Below are 19,171 nucleotides of genomic sequence, written 5' to 3'. Positions count from 1 at the left end.
ATTTTTTTTTCTTCCAAGTGATCTAGTCTGTTGGTTATGCTTTCTATTGAGTTTTTTATTTTATTTGTTGTATCCTTCATTTCAAGGATTTCTGTTTTTTTTTTTTTCCAGAGTCTCTATCTCTCTCTTGAATTAATCGTTTGCTACCTGTATTTGCTCTCTTATCTCATTGTTGGAGTGATCAATTTTTGCCTGTATTTGTTCATTTAGGTCATTTTTTAATTCACAGATCATTTTAACTATGAGCCTTCTGAACTCCTTCCCCAACATTTCATCAACTTCACTGCCCATAGGTTCTATTACTATAGTTTCCTGGTTTGTTTGGGACATTTTCCTCCCTTGTTTTTTCATGATGTTTATGTGTCTTCCTCTCTTGCATTGTGGGTATGAGATAATACAGTTTCTTCCCTATATTCTAGTAGTACCCTTACAGATTGTCTATACCTCACCTTGATGTTGGGAGTCCAGGCCCTGCTGGTGTCCCTCAATGGATGCTCCTACATCCTAGATCTGGGACCTGCATAAGTTGGAGTGGGTAGATCTGGGTCACTGGGGTTGACCTCCTGTGGTAGTCTGCTCATTGAAAAGCGTGGTTCTACACCAGAGGCTAAAGCTCTGGCAACTGTCTGCTTGCACAAAAAGGGCTAGACTAGGAGTGCTGTGCTCCTGGGCCCTGCCCTACCTAGGAAAAAATCCTGGATCCCCTGTGGGCTGATGTGGGTGGTCTGAGTTGTATCTTGGCTCATATGATAGCTTACTGGTCAGAGGGGGCAGCCCTGAACCAGAGGCTGGGCTCTGATGCGTGTCTATGCGCCTTGGCCCAGCAGAGGCTGGTGAGGGTGGATCTGGGACACTTGGCTTGACCTCCCACAGTAGTGTGCTGTTAGGAAGGGGCAGTCTTGTGCCAAAGGCTACGCTCTGGCTGTCTCTGCCCTGCTGGGGGAGGGATGGACCAGGTGTGCTCTGCACCTGGGCCCTGCAGAGGCCAGTGTCTTATGTGTTATGTTTAAAATTTCATTCACGTCTATTTTCTAATATCCCTTTGATTTCTTCTTTATCTCAATGGCTCTTAATAAGACTTGCTTATTTATATATATCTTGGGATTACCAAATTCAGTTTACTTGTTGACATATACAATATATTTGGTATTATTTCAATCTCTCATATTGTTACCATGTTTTGCAAAAATTGACATTGAACAATTTAATTTTTAATTTTAATATATTTCTGCAGATCTAATGTAAATTATATGTTTTTCTTCTTTCAATTATAATTGATATTTTTCAGTATACATTTCTAAAGTTTTTTATTTTTTAATTTTCTATTTTCATGTATTGATATAACGAACTTTGTTACAGATTTTACTTGTTCCTATTGCAAATTTTCTTCACTTAATATTGATTACTTACATTTTCAACAAAATTATAATTCCTCATTTTCAAATTTTATTCATCTATTTGAATAAAAAATTAGTGACTTACAACTGTGTATAGTTATACTTTAAAATTATCTCTTATGCTTTTCCAATTGGTAATAAAGTAACTTTTCTCTGTTTCTTCTTTTCCTTACACAGAATTGTAAGTTCATAATATATTTTGTGTTTCTTTTCAAGGAAACAACTTTCATAAGTAACATTTCTTAATTCTAAAATGATTGTTTTAAACTGTATTAATTTAATCTTTAAATTTAATTTATTTTAGATTTTTATTTACATTGCTAAATATACTGATTCCTTTTTATACTATTATATACTATCAAATATTTTACTAAATTATTTAACAAAACATAATTATTTTTATATAATTTATTTTCTTTTATAAAGATATTTACCATCATATGTTTATTTAAAGTCCATCACCTTTAAGATTTATAATTAGTTATTGTCAACTTTATTTTTTCAACATTTATATTTCCCTTTAATTTGTCTTTTATCTATGGCTTTTATGTTTTTAACATTTCTTTATTTCCAGATACAAAAATTCTTAAATATTCATTATTTGTATTTTTTAAATTTCCATTTTATACTGCTAATATAGCATGAGCTATCTGCATTTAAAAGTTTTAACAATTCTGAGCCAGTGCAGTGGTGCATGCTTATAATCTCAGCAGCTCCAGAGGTTGAGACAAGGAGGATCATAAATTCAAAGTCAGCCTCCTCAATGGTGAGGTGCTAAGTAACTCAGTGAGATCCTGTCTCTAATATAATACAAAAATTGGGCTGGGGATGTGGCTCAGTGGATGAGTGCCCCTGAGTTCAATCCCTGGTAACAGCAACAACAACAACAAAAAAGTTGTAACAACGCTGGTTAAATATTTTCCCTTTTAGTTTACCTCATTATCTTGCTATCTTTTTTACTAAAATTCTGACATTTTTTTGAAGAGAAATTCCAAAGCAATGTTTTGGCAATATTACTAAACTCTTTAACAACTAAAAAAATGTGCTTCTATTTATTATTCTACTTTCTCTTCCTATTAACAGATTCTAAAGATTGGGTAAATTTACAAAGTGGTTCATTTTAACTAGGCTGTAGAGGTAAAAGATAGAGGAGATATATCTGGTGATGGTTTCATTACAGCAAATTCCAGAGGCAGCACAGGAGACAGAAAGCAGGCATGTTTATGTGTGTGTGTGGGGGGGGGGGGGTTCCTCTCTCCTCAACATGATTTAATGATGACCACCTAATGACCTTATCTAATCCTAATACCCTTCCAAAGGCCAAACCTCTCAACATCGTAGCCATATTAAATTCCCATTATCTTAAAATACTTCATAACGGAAGTTAAATTTTAGCACATATAGCCACAAGAGAGACATTCAAACCATCCCCAAACCATAGCAATTTATTAGTTCACATTTTTCTCTGGCTCATCATAAATTCAGGCCCGATCTCCCTGACTCCCTTTTGAGTTGCTCATTAGTTAGATGCATTTCATTCAAGATTGACTGGGGAAGGTTTCATTCCCAAGACTATTTGGTTATTGATTGAATTCCTTCCATGATGACAGGATGAGGGTCTCAGAACCTTTCCTTTTGGTTGCCAGAAGCTGTTTCTTAATTTTTGCCATGTAATTTTCTGTAATTTGATTTACTTTTATCAAAGTCTGCATGGGAAAGTGTCAATACCAACAGTTGGCTAACAAGATGAAAATTGTTCTTCTGATAATGTATTCAAGAAAATGACATTCCATCATTTTTGTGATACTTTTTGATTAGAAGAAGATATCACATCCAAGCTAAATACATTCAAGAAGATAAAAGTACTAAAAGTTACTGATGACCTGATATTGTACATGATATTGTACATTTGGTGCCTATTCTAGTATCTGATGACCACAGGTTCTATCTAAACTCAATTACCTCACTGTGTGCAAGATGTCAACTCAAGTTATACAGAATTCAATATTTTCTATCTATACAGACTTTACATTTTCCATTCATTGTACCTTTACTTCATATCTATAGTGTTTGCTTTTTGTAAAACTTTTCCATTCTTTGCTGTTTTGATCAAATATCAATTCATTCTGTTTTTATTATTGTTTACTTATTTTACCAATGATATTCTATAGTTTTTGGAGATATAAGTTCTTGAAGATTTTTGGACACAGGACAGTAACTATTTCCCTTACTGACACTTTTATTTCATCACACCTTTTACTACATTCTGGTGGAAATTCACACTGATGAAATGTGGCCTATGTGATATTTTCATTCTCCCCATATAAAAGTAGAATTTTAATATACTTTTGATTTTTTCCTTTGATTGGTCCAATCTCAACTCTGATCTCAGAGGTGTTATCCACTGCCTTTCAGTTCCCAATTCTTTAGTATTTAAGACTGAATTTCTCCTGATAATTATTTTTAATAGTCTGCAAACATTTTAATAGTTTGAAATGTGAACTTCAATACTTTAAATCCTCTTTTCAATTTAGGACTTAGTGTTTGCCTTTTTCTTTCATTACATCATGAAACTTCATAAACACAAACCATTTTATTGGTGGTCACTTGTCTACTTAGCATGTTTGAATTTACTAATGAGTTCAGAATGTTGTCTGCTGAACTGATACTTCTCTCCTCAGCCCAATAGGCTTTGGATGTCACTATTATTGAAGGTATGTTAAATATCGTTAGAGGACTGGAGGAATTTCTACAGTCCTTTAGTGTTCATTCAGTGGCACTAAGACAAACATCTGTTAAAAGTAGAAATTCAACTCAAACTACTTAGGTTAATAAGAAACATTTATTGGTGTAATAAAGGGAAGTCTGACATAAACACAAAAGCACAGTTGGCTGCTCTTCCTTGAGAGAATAATAAGCAGAGATTGACTTTCCACGGGATTCATTTGTAATTCTTCTCTTTCAAGATATCTTGGATTCATTCTCCTTAATGTTAGGGAAATTTTCTATCAAATTATGAAGTCTATATCTCATGATTCGTTCTAATACACTAATGATTCAAATATTGTCAAATTTTCACCTGCAGAATCTGTTTGTCAGTACCACTAGTGCAATAGCAAAATGAGGCGATATTAGCTGTAGTCTGAAGAGTGTTTTGAACCAAATCAACCTGAAGGGCACAAACTTTTTATTAAGGTAATTCCAAGGTGACAAAAAATAAATCACATGGAGGCAATTAGACCTCTTCATATCATATCTTATTTAGAGCATCAAGATTAAAATAAGCAATGTTTTAAATTTATTGTGTTTAATTGAATTTCTGAACTACTTTCAGATTTACCACCAGATCCATGAAAATAAGGAATGCCATAATGCAAAGTGGAAAGCTAATGATTATCTTGGTAAACTGACCTGGCGTTGAATCTTAGATCATTCATTATCTTTGAAAACTTGGAAGTAATTTTAATCTCCCTTTAATCTTAATTCTTTTTCATCTAGCTCACTATCATGAGAATTAAATAACAGTATATGTAAATAATATACTATAGTGAATAATTTACTGTGACTTTTAAAATGTGATGTAATTGATTTATTTTTTATTCAATCTTGAAAGCATAGTTGTTGTTTTTTCCTATACTATACTATGCTATTTGAAAGTATATTGTATTATGGCTCAATACTATCACAAGCAGTACTAACATCATGGTTCTTTACAAATCAGCAAAGTCCACTTAAGAACATCAAGTGAGACTTTAAGTTTACTTTGTTCACAGAAAATGCTCCCAGTATGACCTTGGATTCAATGTACCTACTGACAAGTTCTCACCTCTGATGAAACAAGGAGAGAGCAGTGGTCCCAGGAGATCACAGAGGCTAAAAGTTCTTGTTCTTTTTGACAGTATTTTTTGTCCCATAGGAAAGGTGAAGGTATTTCATGTTCTAAAAATGAGTTCACAGAAAAGGGTACTGGTGGGAAATGTGTTAGTTTATTACTGTACACTGACTTGTCTTTAGAAAAATAGCCTTCCATATCTACATACTTGGAGTTGAAACCTTTCAGAAATACTAACTTTCCACAAACTATCACATATTTGCTTATAAGTTTCCTTCTTCAAACTACTGAATTTACTTTAAGTCAAACTAGGAGCTAAAAATTTTTATGGACATTTTCTAATGATAAACTCTATGTTCTCCCACAATTTAATGATGTAAGATTGTATAAATTCACATAGACTCTCTAAACAAGAAAATAATAATTTTTTGGTTTCTGAAATATTTTCACTCCATTAAAATTAATTTTAGTTGATCATTTCTTGATTGATGTTAGTTTTATATGCTTTAAACAATATGTATTTTATTATTTTATTTTATGTTATTTTTAATAAGATTGTTCAAAATCTATTTTCAATAAAAAAATCTTGTAAAATAAATGAAAGTGCCCATGTTTATTGCCATAACTACCTAAATAACGTGTTTTTTGAGGTTATTTCATCATTTGGTTCATGAACAAATCTACAACACACTTAGAAAATTACTATTACCCATGATTTCAAAAGATTAATTCTAATAGGATTTTCCAGTAATATTGCAATATCTACAATGAGGAAGAGAAATAAGCTTTATGATTCCTAGATACCATCATGTGTAGACCAAATATATATTTGCATATCTTCCAGAAAATGAATACATTTTTAATCACCTGATAGAATTCCAAATTCATTATTTTGGAACTGTATTTCATTCAGTTTTATATATTTTGTCTAGTTCTTGAAACAAAATAAATTTTGTTCTGAATGTTTCAATTAAAATCCCACCCACCATATTAACTTCTATGATTTAAAAATTTCTAGTTTTATATTGTGATTTTGCTATCTTTTTAAGTACTTACAATTTAAAATAGAAGATTTTTATTAAGATTATTGACCTTGTCTCAAAATTCCTGTGAACAATTCGTAACTGGACAGATGAAATTATGAACAAATTATAATTTTATTTTTTAATTATGAATATTTTTTGTAATTGAAGTAAAGTACACACATTATCACCATATCTATTCTAAGTGTATAGAAGTGACATTGTTCACTCAGATTATTTGTACAACCATCATCAAAAATCACCTCCAGAAATCATTTTACATTCTACAACTGAAACTCTGTACCTATGAAAAAGTAATTCTATTTTCCACTCCCTCCAGCTCCCAACAGCCAGTATTCTTCCTTCTGTCAATATAAATTTAACTACTTTAAGCAAGTCAATTAAGAAAAATCATATGGTATCCTTTTATTATATGAATGGCTTGTTTTACTTGGCATAAATTCCCCAGGGGTTATCTATATTGTGGCATGTATCAGAATTTTCTCCCTTTTTAAGGTTGAATGGTATCCCATTTTAGATGTATATATTACATTTTTTGTGTGTACATTCATTCATTGGTGAATACTTAGGATTTTTCAACTCTGGTTATTATGAGAATACTGTTATGATTATATGTGCATATACTTCCACAAGTCCCTGTTTTCAAGTTTCAGAGGAATGAATTGAGAAGTAGAATCATTGAATCTTATGGCAATTCTCTTTTCTATATTTTAAGGAAATGTCTGTATGTTTAGTCTAATTAGTCAATGGTATCATGGACTATTGTGAACTGTGACTTATACAGAATAGACACTACTTATCTTCTCAAGAATGATGATTTTTCTTTATCATGACATTCTTTACAGTGTTAATAAAATAAGTGTCTTTAGGATTCTGCTGGAAAACTTGGGTAGGAATTAGCTTTTCTCGTCAGAATCAATTCATTCTAAAATGTCTACAACTTTAAATTTCCTCTCTTTCTCAGTTTTTCTACATATATCCTCTGAGATATCCATCTCATTTACTAAACTCCAAAAATGTGTCAACATATAGGAAACAGTCTTAAAAGGAGTTTAATTGTTTAATACCAGTTATTCTTCTAGGCGCCAGAGAAAATAAGCTTCATCTTGATATGACCTCTACCTCTTGTAAAAGTCACCTCTAGTATGAGTCCCAAGGCTGGTTGGTAGTACTACTCCCATCAGAAACAGTATCAGGTGCAATCATCAACTTCTTTCCATTGGTTTTTCTGTTTTATTCTTTCCCAATAGAAAAAGGGAGAGTGTACAGGAAGTGGCTCAAGCAAAGCTATCAGCAATAGTTGTTTGCCGCAGTCTGGCTGGGCATAAAATCACGAGCCACCACACACCTTGTAGATTCAAACAGCAATTCTTTATTCCCGAACTCACACCGGCCCTCTACAAACACGTTCTGGGGAGATTCACGTTCTGGGCCAAATCCACACTTCCACTCGGCTCTGTATCCCCAAAAATACTCTCTGAATCCCAGGAGAACTCAACGGGAACTCAAGGAGCGGGCACGCCTGAGGCAGCAGGATATGCCCTATTCCCAGCAGGGTATACCTTAAACCTGGAACCGCCCAAAACCCAAGGAGCAGGATACTCCCTAAACCCGGATCCACCCTGGTCCTAGAGCAGGGTCACCTTTCTCAAACATACATGCAATGTCACTGCAAATGTCCAAGGCAAGTCCATTTTCATGAGTCCTTCCTCTAAGCAACATGGGGTACACTGGCAAGGAAATTGTCATACCTACTTGGCTAATGGCTCTCAGCAGTTGTTTGCTTTTATAATTCATAGAATTACTGCTCTGTGGGGCACATTGGAACATTAAAACCAATGAAGAAGGTTAGAAGTAAATAGAGCACATCAAAATAAAATATAATAAGATTTACAAAATCTGAATATATTTAGGTATTATAAATTTTAAACATTTACTTGTTTTTCAAATTATTGAGGCATCTCCCAAGCCATTTCATAAGACATAACATATTTATAATTAAAATACTTTTCTATTTGAGTACACTAATTTTATTATACCAGAGTAAGATAAAAGTTTAGTTATTCAGTTCCAAAGCAAAAGCCTATATTCTTATATTGAACCAAATACATCAGGCAACAGAGTCTCAGTTTTCTGTCCTCTAATAACAATATTATCAAGGTAGAGTACGCCAAGACAATATGTTTTGTTTAAGATTAACAGATAAGGTTTAATATCATGATGAATGTTATATTACTGACATGGCTTCCTTGGCGTTGAATCAGACAATCAGCCCTCTAATCCCTGGTGAGAAGCAGTGGCAGAGTGGCCTCCCAGAGGCAGCTTGGAGGGCTAGAGTGTATCAGGGCTCAATTTCATCAACAACACCTGCTGATGCCTCTATCCGAATGTTAGCAGGTGTCCTGGACTGGAGGATACGTGGTGAACATAGGTAGTGGCTGTGCAGAGCCCATGACAGCATGACTGAGCCTGAGGCACAATGAACCAGTGTCCTGAGGAACCAAGGCCCATCGACCTGTCACACTGGGACAGCTTCGCCAGAGATCGGTGTAAATGTCTGTTGCAGGAACCTGGTCCACACAGCATCTTAGCTCAGAAGCCCCAGCTATCCACATTCCTAATACCTCAACCTCCCACTTCCCCAGGAACAGCAGGAAAGTGGAAGGGAGCCAGGCCTGAATGAGATCCCAAGGCTAATCAATATCACTGATACTTTTTAAAATCCTGATTAGCATAAAATTGGACCAAGACTATTAGTATGTTTCCAAACTCTTGCTAGAATAAATTTGAAACAATAGCATTTGTATGCTTCCAAACCCTGAAACCCTGATTAACATAAATTTGGACCAATTGCATTGACCCAAGCGGTATATAAACCCCTAGATTAGCACATGCAAGCAACAACCTCTCTTGGATCCCCTCTTACCCTGCAGGAGTTATGATTCTATTCCCACACTTGAATAAATCCACTTTTAAACTCAGTCATCCTTGTCTGTGAATTTCAGTCTTCAAATTCACAAGGCAGTGAGCTTCCAGGAACTGGAGCAACACTGGAGGGCATAGCCCATCATTAAGAGCTGCAATGTTTCTCAGCTGCGGAGGCCTACAGCTTACCAGACCTCACTTGCCTGCACACATGAAGAAACTCCGGTTTCATTAACTTTAGAAATTTCAATAATATTTAGTGATGGTTTGGAATTAATATTACATATTCACAAGAATGATATTATATGTACCTCTCACCAAAGAAGCCAAGTGTAGTTGACCTACTTTCCAGACCTTGGGACTTTGTTATTGGTCAATATTTAAATACCCAGATTTGGACCGTAATTATTTTCCGTTATTTTTCTTATAAATCAGCTTTTTTATCACAAATTTACATTACTATTTTTGAGTTTGAATATTGACTTTGAAAAATAATAAAATAAAAAAATAGTTTAAAAATACCAGAGTTTTTAAATTTCACATATATTTCAATGTTATATTTGTAGCGCAAATTCCACAAAACATACACTCAAAAATAGCTGAATTTGTTATCTATATTAGATATATGTATATAAACTTGTTTACCAGTCCACATATTCATTATGGCGATTTAAGTTTTCAGGTTATATGTGGCTATTGTGTTGCAACAGGCAAACTCTGAAAACTAATATATAGGCTTGAGGTACACATATTCTTATATTTAACCCAATGAGAAGAGATGAATGGCATTTTAAATTTATTTTAGTTATAGTTGCACACAATACTTTTATTTTATTTGTTTATTTTTATGTGGTGCCAAGGATCGAACCTAGCTCCTCGCACATGCTAGGCAAGTGCTCTACCTTTGAGCCTCGACTCCAGCCCCAAGAGATGAATGGCAGTTATACTTACCATCTTTACTTCTTAATCAATTTAGTAAGTTTCTATTCCTCTTATTTATGTGCAAATTATCTTTCTCAAAATTATCTTCCTTATATTCCTTACCATTTTGCACAGAATAGAAATTTTGATAAGATTTAAAATACCATGAAATAATAATTAAATATGTTAAATATATTGTGTTAAAAGTAAAGGTTGTAAGTAGATTACATAATTCTCCAATTACTCTCTGACATTGTACTCTTCTGTGTGCTCAGTGGTTATTGTTGTTAGCTGGCAGATAATTTTTAAGTTAAATAGTTAATAATTGCACCTTAGGATGGAACTACTATATAAAGGCTTGATATTCATCATCTTCTCAACTCTGTAGTGAGTGGCTTCAGGTTGCCATATTAAAGTAATCCAAGGTGGAAATATTCACAACAAGACAATTAGCAAACCTGCATCTGATAGCGTGATTCAATGTTTGTGATTGAATTCTAAACTTATGAAAATGATGGAGAAAATATTAATTATGCAGATTAGAATGTAATATTTGTCCTGCCTTTAGTAGTTACATTGTGAATGTCACATAAACAATTCAGAGAATTTTAAACACAGCCAATTAAAAACAATTCCTTTCTGGTTGAGATTAATTTCAATTCCTTACAATGGGAGTCATTTAATGATGGACAGGGAGACTATGCAGTTTCCCTAGCTGGGTTATGTGGACTAAGGAACTGACCACCTACTTATTTATTTCATGAACCCTTGTAGCTATATATGCATATATGGCAAAATCCTGAACTTTAGCATTCAAAGTATTTTTCTGGGTCACAGTATTTAATGGGTCCTGACTTTATGCATTTTAATTCTTGATTCATTTAACTACATACATTTTCATATGTGGATATTTTTATATTTCCTTTCACAGCTGGGCAAGTGGATTACATTGAATGCATAATTGCATAGACCCTAGGAGTTAAAAGTAGGTGTAAATTGGGAATAGCATAAGTATAGGCATACAATATCTTAAGGCAGAAGCAATCTGGGAAATAATTAGCAATATATAATATAAATTATACATTAATATTATATAGTTGGATATATTTAATCTCATTGAGATTAGCAATGAATACATACTCAGAGTACTGAATCTCTTTGAATAGTAAAGTATTTACTAAAATGCTTATTAATCAAAATAAGAGATAAAAATGTTGTAAAGGTTAGCAAGGATGTTAGGGTCTGTAAACAAGTCAGGATGGTGCCTGGCATTTTGCCAGAGGGAGTGGTTTGTGAAGTAACGCCAGGGAGCCATTAAGTGTGGACTGCTGTATCTAGTTTATGTTGACTGCTGTATCTAGTTTATGTTAATTAAGATAAGCTGTGTGTAATGTATATATACCTCTCTGGTCCTACAATAAACGGCTCCCACTCCTGCTGTATCAATGTACACAAGTTGTTCGTCACCCCTGGTTATTTTGCTGCAGCCGGACTGTGCCACTAGGTTATTTAATGGATATAGTCTGCAGAAAGAACGTGAGAGGAAAATAGAGTTTTCATTGGGAAGATTTTGAAGACTGGAGAAATTGAGAGATGGAAAAGTAAAAGTATATAGAAGTATACAACTCTATAAGGTTCTGTCCTTCATATGATTATTTCTACCCTGAATGCAATAGGTTAGGCACAGATTTAAACTTCCACATACGAAAGGTAAGAGATAGCAATGCCCAAAGTACAACATTGATATTCTTAAATTTGATTATGTGAATTCTTAAAGCTATTTTAAAGTGTGTCATTTAGCCCATGGAGCCCAATAGAGATAACTGTAATGTGGGTTGCATTACAATTTCAAGGACCTAATCACAGAACTGTCTCATGAATAAAGCCAGAAGTGTTAGCAAAAATCCTGTTGCTACTAACCCTTAAAGAAAACAGACTGTTTAATGCATGGGTAACTGAAACGGGTTAACTGAGATGGAATAAGATGTGAACATTTCCAGAAGTTTGCCTATGGTGATTTTGGTGGATTGCTACTTGCAAAATGATTATGATGACCATGATGATGAAGGCAACGACTGTGACGATGAGGATGATGACAATGATTATTTTTTTCTTCACAGATTTCTAATGCTAAGACAAACATCAAAATTTATGCTTTGTTCTCATTATATCATAGAATTAGATTCTCAAAGTTAAGCAGTAGTCTTCTATTACATTGCTTTGATTAGAAACTAAACTTTATTTCATGTTCTGGTTGCTAGAGCAGGTATCAAAAGCAACTCTCATTTATTAAGATTTAAACAGAAATACTCATGGCAAAAGTTAATTTTGGTGCTCTCTTATTGTCAAGGATGTATTTTTTTTCAGTATGTATGGATTTCACAATTTTGTATAAATTCACCATTAGATTTTGTGGTACATTTTAAAATATTATATCATAAATTTTAGTAGTGGTACCAGAAAAGGTTATTCAGCATACCTAAACCTGAATTGCCAGATGTGGAGAGAGAAATATATTTTTATCAGTCAATGCATCAGAATATCTTTATTTATCTTTATTAGTTTTTAATGAAATTATAATCAATATAATTCAACAACTCTGGTTGTTCTTGGTATGATGTATACTGGACTGAAATAATGAAAGGCACTTCAAAAGTCTGGGAAATCAGCTTATTGTATTTTGACATGACTGCTACCTCTTACATGAACAAAACCATTCATTTTAGCTTAATGTTTAAGATATTTTGTTAGTAATCTAATTTAAATGTATACTATATAAATTAAAACCCATAATTTCCAAACTTATATTTTAGACAAACCATATAAGTAGTGACTTTAGGAGAGTTCTCTTGAAATCCTTGAACCTCAGTCCTCTCCTTTTACTGTTTGTGCTTCTTAAGAATGATCCACACAAATATAACATCTAGGATTATGGTTATTTTGATGTATCAACTGGACTGGCCATGGACTACTCCGCTTTAGGGTTAAATATTACTCTCAGTGTATCTATCAAGGTGCTAAGAGATGACATTAACATTTGATTCTTTAGACTGAGTAAAGCCAGTTGATCTCCTCCATGTGTAGGGACCTCATCCAATCATATTAAAGCCAAATTAGAATAAAAAGAGTGAATGTCCCATAAGAGGGGACTGCTGTCTGACTTCCTTTAAATTGGAATGTAGTTTTTTTTTTCTTGCCTTTAAACTACAACTGAAACATCAGCACTTCCTGGATCTTGAGCTGACTTGTCTTTCAATGGAAAGTAACGGGATTGCATACAGAGAAAAAACATATAGTAAATAGGCAACAAAAAGTTAACAGAAGTAATCTTTTGCATTATGGAATACAGAAGGTGGTGCAAAGAAGTAACAGAATAATTCCAGCATCTAAATATACATTTCTATATTGATAGTTATTAAACAATAAAAAATTAATTGGTACTATGAAATAGTTATAGAGTTTAATAAAATAGGAAACATATGACATATAGCTCAAAGTGATAGTAGAGAAATATATTGATTTAGAATCATATTCCTTATTATGGTATTAAGATAGCACATTAAAAATAATTATTTGGAGCCACACATGGTGTTGCATGCCTGCAATCCTAGTTACTGGGGAAGCTGAGCCAGGAAAATAGCAAATTTGAGTCCAACTTTGGCAACTTTGTAAGACCTGTCTCAAAACAAAAAAATCAAAAAGGCTGGGGATGTAGCTTAGTGGTAGAACGTTTGCCTAGTAAGTGCTAGGCCCTGGATTCAACGCTCAGTACTGCAAAAAATAATTGAGTATCAATTCAGTATGTATACATTAGTGTCTTAATTATGTCAACTTTATTGAATAAAATTTTGATTTAAAAAGAATGATCCATAAAATGCAGTATTTTGAGTTACATACAACAACAACAAACATTTAATCATAAAATGTCAATGAAGTTAAAAAATCTAGTTAAAGATCCATGATTTTATAAACAATGTGAATAATATGAGAAAAAGAAAGATAAAATGGTGAGACAATGCCTAATCCCCACCAGAAAAACAAAGGGAGATAAAGATGGGTGACAAATCTTGTAATATGACAAAGAAGCTGTCTAAGCAATTCTGGGAGTTACATTAAATAACTGCCCAAAACATAAATACATAAATCGTAAAATTCCAAAGCTTTGGATAATCAAACCAAACAAATAACACAAATGGTAGAAAATGAAGAGAAATGAAACCTATAAGAGATGGAAATTTCTAATACATATATAAATATATATAATATATTTGTTGTTTTTTTTTGTTTTCAGTAAGGCATTTTTCACTCCAAATTTCAAAATTTTAGGAAACAGTTCTGCTAAATAAATTGTCTAAAGCCTGAATATGGCATAAGAAAAACAGTTCTAAATCAACAAATATTGATTAAATGCCTTGTTCTTCTACTAGCATTAAGCAAGCAATAAATGAGTATTTTTGGCTCAAATGTAATGAATTTTTCCCCTGCACAATAGATTGCTTAATATTTCACTTGATTAAAGAGTATGTTAGTGTGTCTTACAAATTCTTTCAAAAAGTGGTTCTTAAGCATCACCCAGATTTGTTCAACATATTTAATGCATTGCTCTGTTCATCCAAGCTACAAATGGTTGCTAGAATTTAGAATTGTATGAATGAACTTCCTGGTAGTACATCTGTAACTCTACCCTCTATTTATCTGAGATTTAAATGTATTTTCATAATTCTTTGTTTTGTAAATTGAAGGTTAAATGATCACTCAAAAATATGTACTTTCCAAGATGGTATTTTTCAATCAATGACTTTAATTCAGTGTAATTTTAGTCTCAATTACTTTGTAGAAATGAAATTGCTTTCTACTTTAAACAGTTTACTTCTTCTGTGTGGCATAAATGTCAAATGATGAAAATACCCTCCTACATACAAAAGAAGGTAATGTTTGGGGTCATCCTGATTTAAGGCTAATAGGAGAACTAAATTATTCTTGCCATTAATGCCAATGCTACAGTGGTAATTACCATATAACATGGAGTGAAATTATAGTGTGAGAACAATTTTCTACTGAGTTGATTACCACCTAGATTCACTGCTTTGTAATTAGTTAAGTAGTAGAAAGCAACATTTGAAGAAAAGAGAAACTAGGTTGTATTCCTTTAAGGATACATGAATGACTAAATTCCTGAGAAACAAAACCAGAAGTGTATTTTCATCATAGAATTTAATATCATAAAAATTTTAATATATGAGAATATAAAGTATAATTTCAAAGCATACATACTATTAAATGTGCAGATAATAACTTTAGCAAATGAAATATTTTTTCTTTACTTTGGGCAAGGAATAACATATTTTGGAAATATGTATTTTTCCTGAATGTCCTTTTACTTATAATCCTACTTGACAAAGGATTGCTTGTTTTTTTAAATATTTTACATAAGGTTTAAGGTAATCTTTAATTTATTTAAAGAATGCAATTCTTCAAAATTTATTTAATAAGTAATGTGCATGTAGTATGCAAAATGGAAATATACTTTTGCTATATTGATATTATTTTTATGTTAAATACTAGCAGTTTTTTTTCAAATTATTAGTTTTAAAAGATCATTAAGCACTATGAATGCCATATAAATTTCCATGAACATGTTTATCACAATAGCCAATCCATGTTATTAAAGCTATACTTCCAGTGTTATTGTGTGTATAAACTGAAGAGAATATAAAATAAATTACCAAAATAACCTTCCCTTGACACACCAACAGATATAAATCTTAACTCACAAATTTAAATGAATAAATCATAGCTCTTTCTGTGAATGATGTCAAGATAAATGAGAAATAATTTAATACAGGTTATTATGTTTCATGAGAAATTTTCAGTATCAATTAATAATATTGCAGAGAAGGAGTAAATTACTGTAATGTTCTTTGAGCAGTCATTATGTTTCAGAAGTTAAATTAGAGAGTTTATGTCTATTATGACTTGACTTATCACATAGTTATTAGATCTCATTACAGGATAGCAGAAATAACCATCTTACATGGTATAAGCACCTTGGATATATAAATTGTCTTGTATATTTTTTTTAAATCCATCACTTTGTGACTAGATTATTCAGAATGTCTTGTTATGAAGTAGAAAAAGAATTATCCTTTAGTTATGCATATCAGAGTGAAGGTCCAGATAAATGTCTTTCTATAAATTATCTACATATTAAAATAGATCAAACACATTTAAATCATTTTGAAGGCTTAAAATTTCAAACATTTTGTAAACAATAGTTGTTTTCATCTTCATTGTAATAAAATGTGTAGTGTACAACAATATGATTAATATATTAGATTTATTTGGTAATAATGTATCTAATATATTTGGTAAATTGTTAAAATTATAAATTTGACTTTTTGTTTTTTATCTTGAAATTTTTTTATTATATATGTAGAAGAATCTTTTGAGGGCAAACTTGGAAGCATGCAGCATCATTTAAACTGTATATTCTTGGAAGAAAAAAATATGCTTGACTTGACATGTTGCTTTCTTATGGTGTCTCCTTGGCCAATAACTTAACGCTTTTAATCCTTAATTTCCCCACTTATAAAATGGAATTTGACACAAATTTTCCTAGAGAGACTTTCCAAATAACTAAGTACTTATTAAAACCTAGATAATTGGTTACAAAAATTCTAATAATGATAAGAAAAAAACTCAGAATGAAAACAAAACAAAAAACCTCACTAAATGTGATTAAAATCACATTTTAATTCTAATATATCATTGAAAATAATGATTTAAAATGTTTGTATGACATGGCATGACTATTAGCTGATATGGAGAACTCTAGATACTAACTTGGAGGATAAAAATATAATGAAGAAATAAAAATTTTATATTTAGACATGTCAAACATGGGTATAGTATGTTGATAAAAATTGAAATTTTGAAATTTAAAAATAAAATTTAGGTATCTGAAATTTAAACTGAAATTCTCTCAAGTTAGGGAGAAAATATATTAGTAGGAAAAATCCTATTTTGCACCAGGAAAAGTATTTAAGTTGAATACTAAAAGAGGTTTTGTAAGGAGAGCAAGAAGGTTTCTCTAGTAAGTCTGGAAACTAAGGAATATTGGTGATTCACAAGTCAAGAATTAGAGGGATATGAAAATGTACAAAATAGTATTGTATGCACAGGGAGAGAAAAGTCAATAGTGCATATAAGTATGCACACACAAATACACACACATACTTTGAGTATATATGAGAAAAAGAACTTATTTGTAATAAAATGTGGGACCAAAATAAGAGTCTTTGAACTTTTTTTTAAAATTAAAGGAAATGAGATCTTATAGTACTTTTAATCATTGTGATTCAAATGAGTTAATAGAAAATTTTAAATTCTTTTCAATGTGTATGTAAAATATATTTGATTAAACTATGATTGAACAATAGTTTTTTTTTTCAAATTTAATTGTTTTTATGAGTATAGGTTGTAGCCTAATTAAGATGACACATTTATCAGAGACGGGTAATAGCCCACTTTTGCATAAAACCCTGGAAGATATATTTTTTATTTATGCCAAATTTTATAATTTTATGCACAAGAAATGAACACATAGAGCTGAAATGTATACTGCCAAACTGACACTGAAATCATTAAACTCAAGAAAATAAGTTAAAAATAAAAATACATTTTTTAAACACTCAACTACTGGAAGCCTTCTGTGCAGGAGTAAAAGAGAAGTGAGATTCCTACATAAATAATTTTGCTATATAAATAATAAATTCCTTGGGAGATTTTCCAATACCTCATCCACAATCCATCATGGCCCTAGAATATGAGCAACAATTTGTCAACAGAGACTGGTAGATTTGATTAAAAACTATCATCCTATGATATGCTGTCTACATAATATTTACTTTTGATATAATGATATAGACAGGTTAGAAGTAAAACAAAGGAAAAGATTATCATATAACATAATTAAAAACAAGAAGGGGTGTATATATATTAATGTTCTATAAACTTTGAAGTAAAGAAAACTGACAAAAAATAGAAGCATTAATAACAACATATAAATTAATCTCCAAGAAGACAATATTAATAATCACAATAACAAACCTAAAAGTGTATGCAACAAACAGCAGAATTTGTCAAGCAAAACTTCTAGAAATTAAAGGAAAAATATCAAATCAGGTCTGGGGATCTAGCTCAGTGGTAGACCACTTGCCTAACTTGTGCAAGCCCCTGGGTTCAATCCTAAGCACCACAAAGAAGAAAGAATGAAAGGGGGGGAGGGGAAGAGGAAGGGTGGAAGGGGAGGAAGGAGGGTGGAAGGGGAGGAGGGAGGGTGGAAGGGGAGGAGGGAGGGTGGAAGGGGAGGAGGGAGGGAGGGAGAGAGGGGAAATCAACAATTATATGTGGCGATTTCAATAACTATCTTTCATAAGATCCAGAACAACTAGAAAGAGATAATCAAAGGTATGTAATAGCTTAACTAAAAGCATCAATCTATTGTAAATAGTTGGAATTTATTGAAAACATATTCACCAACAGAATACATATTCTTTTCAAGTGTACATGGAACAAAAATGATAATCCCCCATCCTGGTTCATTAAATTAACCTCAAAGAGCTGAAATTATAAACTATGTTCTCTACCTATGATGCAATCAAACTAAAATAAATATCAGAAAGACCATAGGAAAAGTTATAAGCATAGTGGAAGAGACACATAAGTTTATATAAAATAAAATATATTAAAAATATAAAATTTAAGAACAACAGAAAAATACGAGAATTTGGAATTTCTAGTTTACTTATTTACTTATTTTGAAAATATTTTATAATTAGATTCATTGTTAAATTATGGGGAAAGATACCTGAACTACAATTTTTATTAAATTATTAAAAATCTGAAATATAGTTCTTCCATTAAAAATATGGACACTTAAAATATTTTTACCCAAATTGTTTTGCATACTTAAATTATGTTGTATTTTACTCATTCTATAATGTAACAAACTTTGTAAGTTCAACAGTGTACATATTTTAAATATTTCCAAA

Source organism: Urocitellus parryii, chromosome 2, assembly GCF_045843805.1.
Source record: "Urocitellus parryii isolate mUroPar1 chromosome 2, mUroPar1.hap1, whole genome shotgun sequence".
NCBI classification, from domain to species: Eukaryota; Metazoa; Chordata; class Mammalia; order Rodentia; family Sciuridae; genus Urocitellus; species Urocitellus parryii.
Note: the sequence above shows the minus strand (reverse complement) of the source record.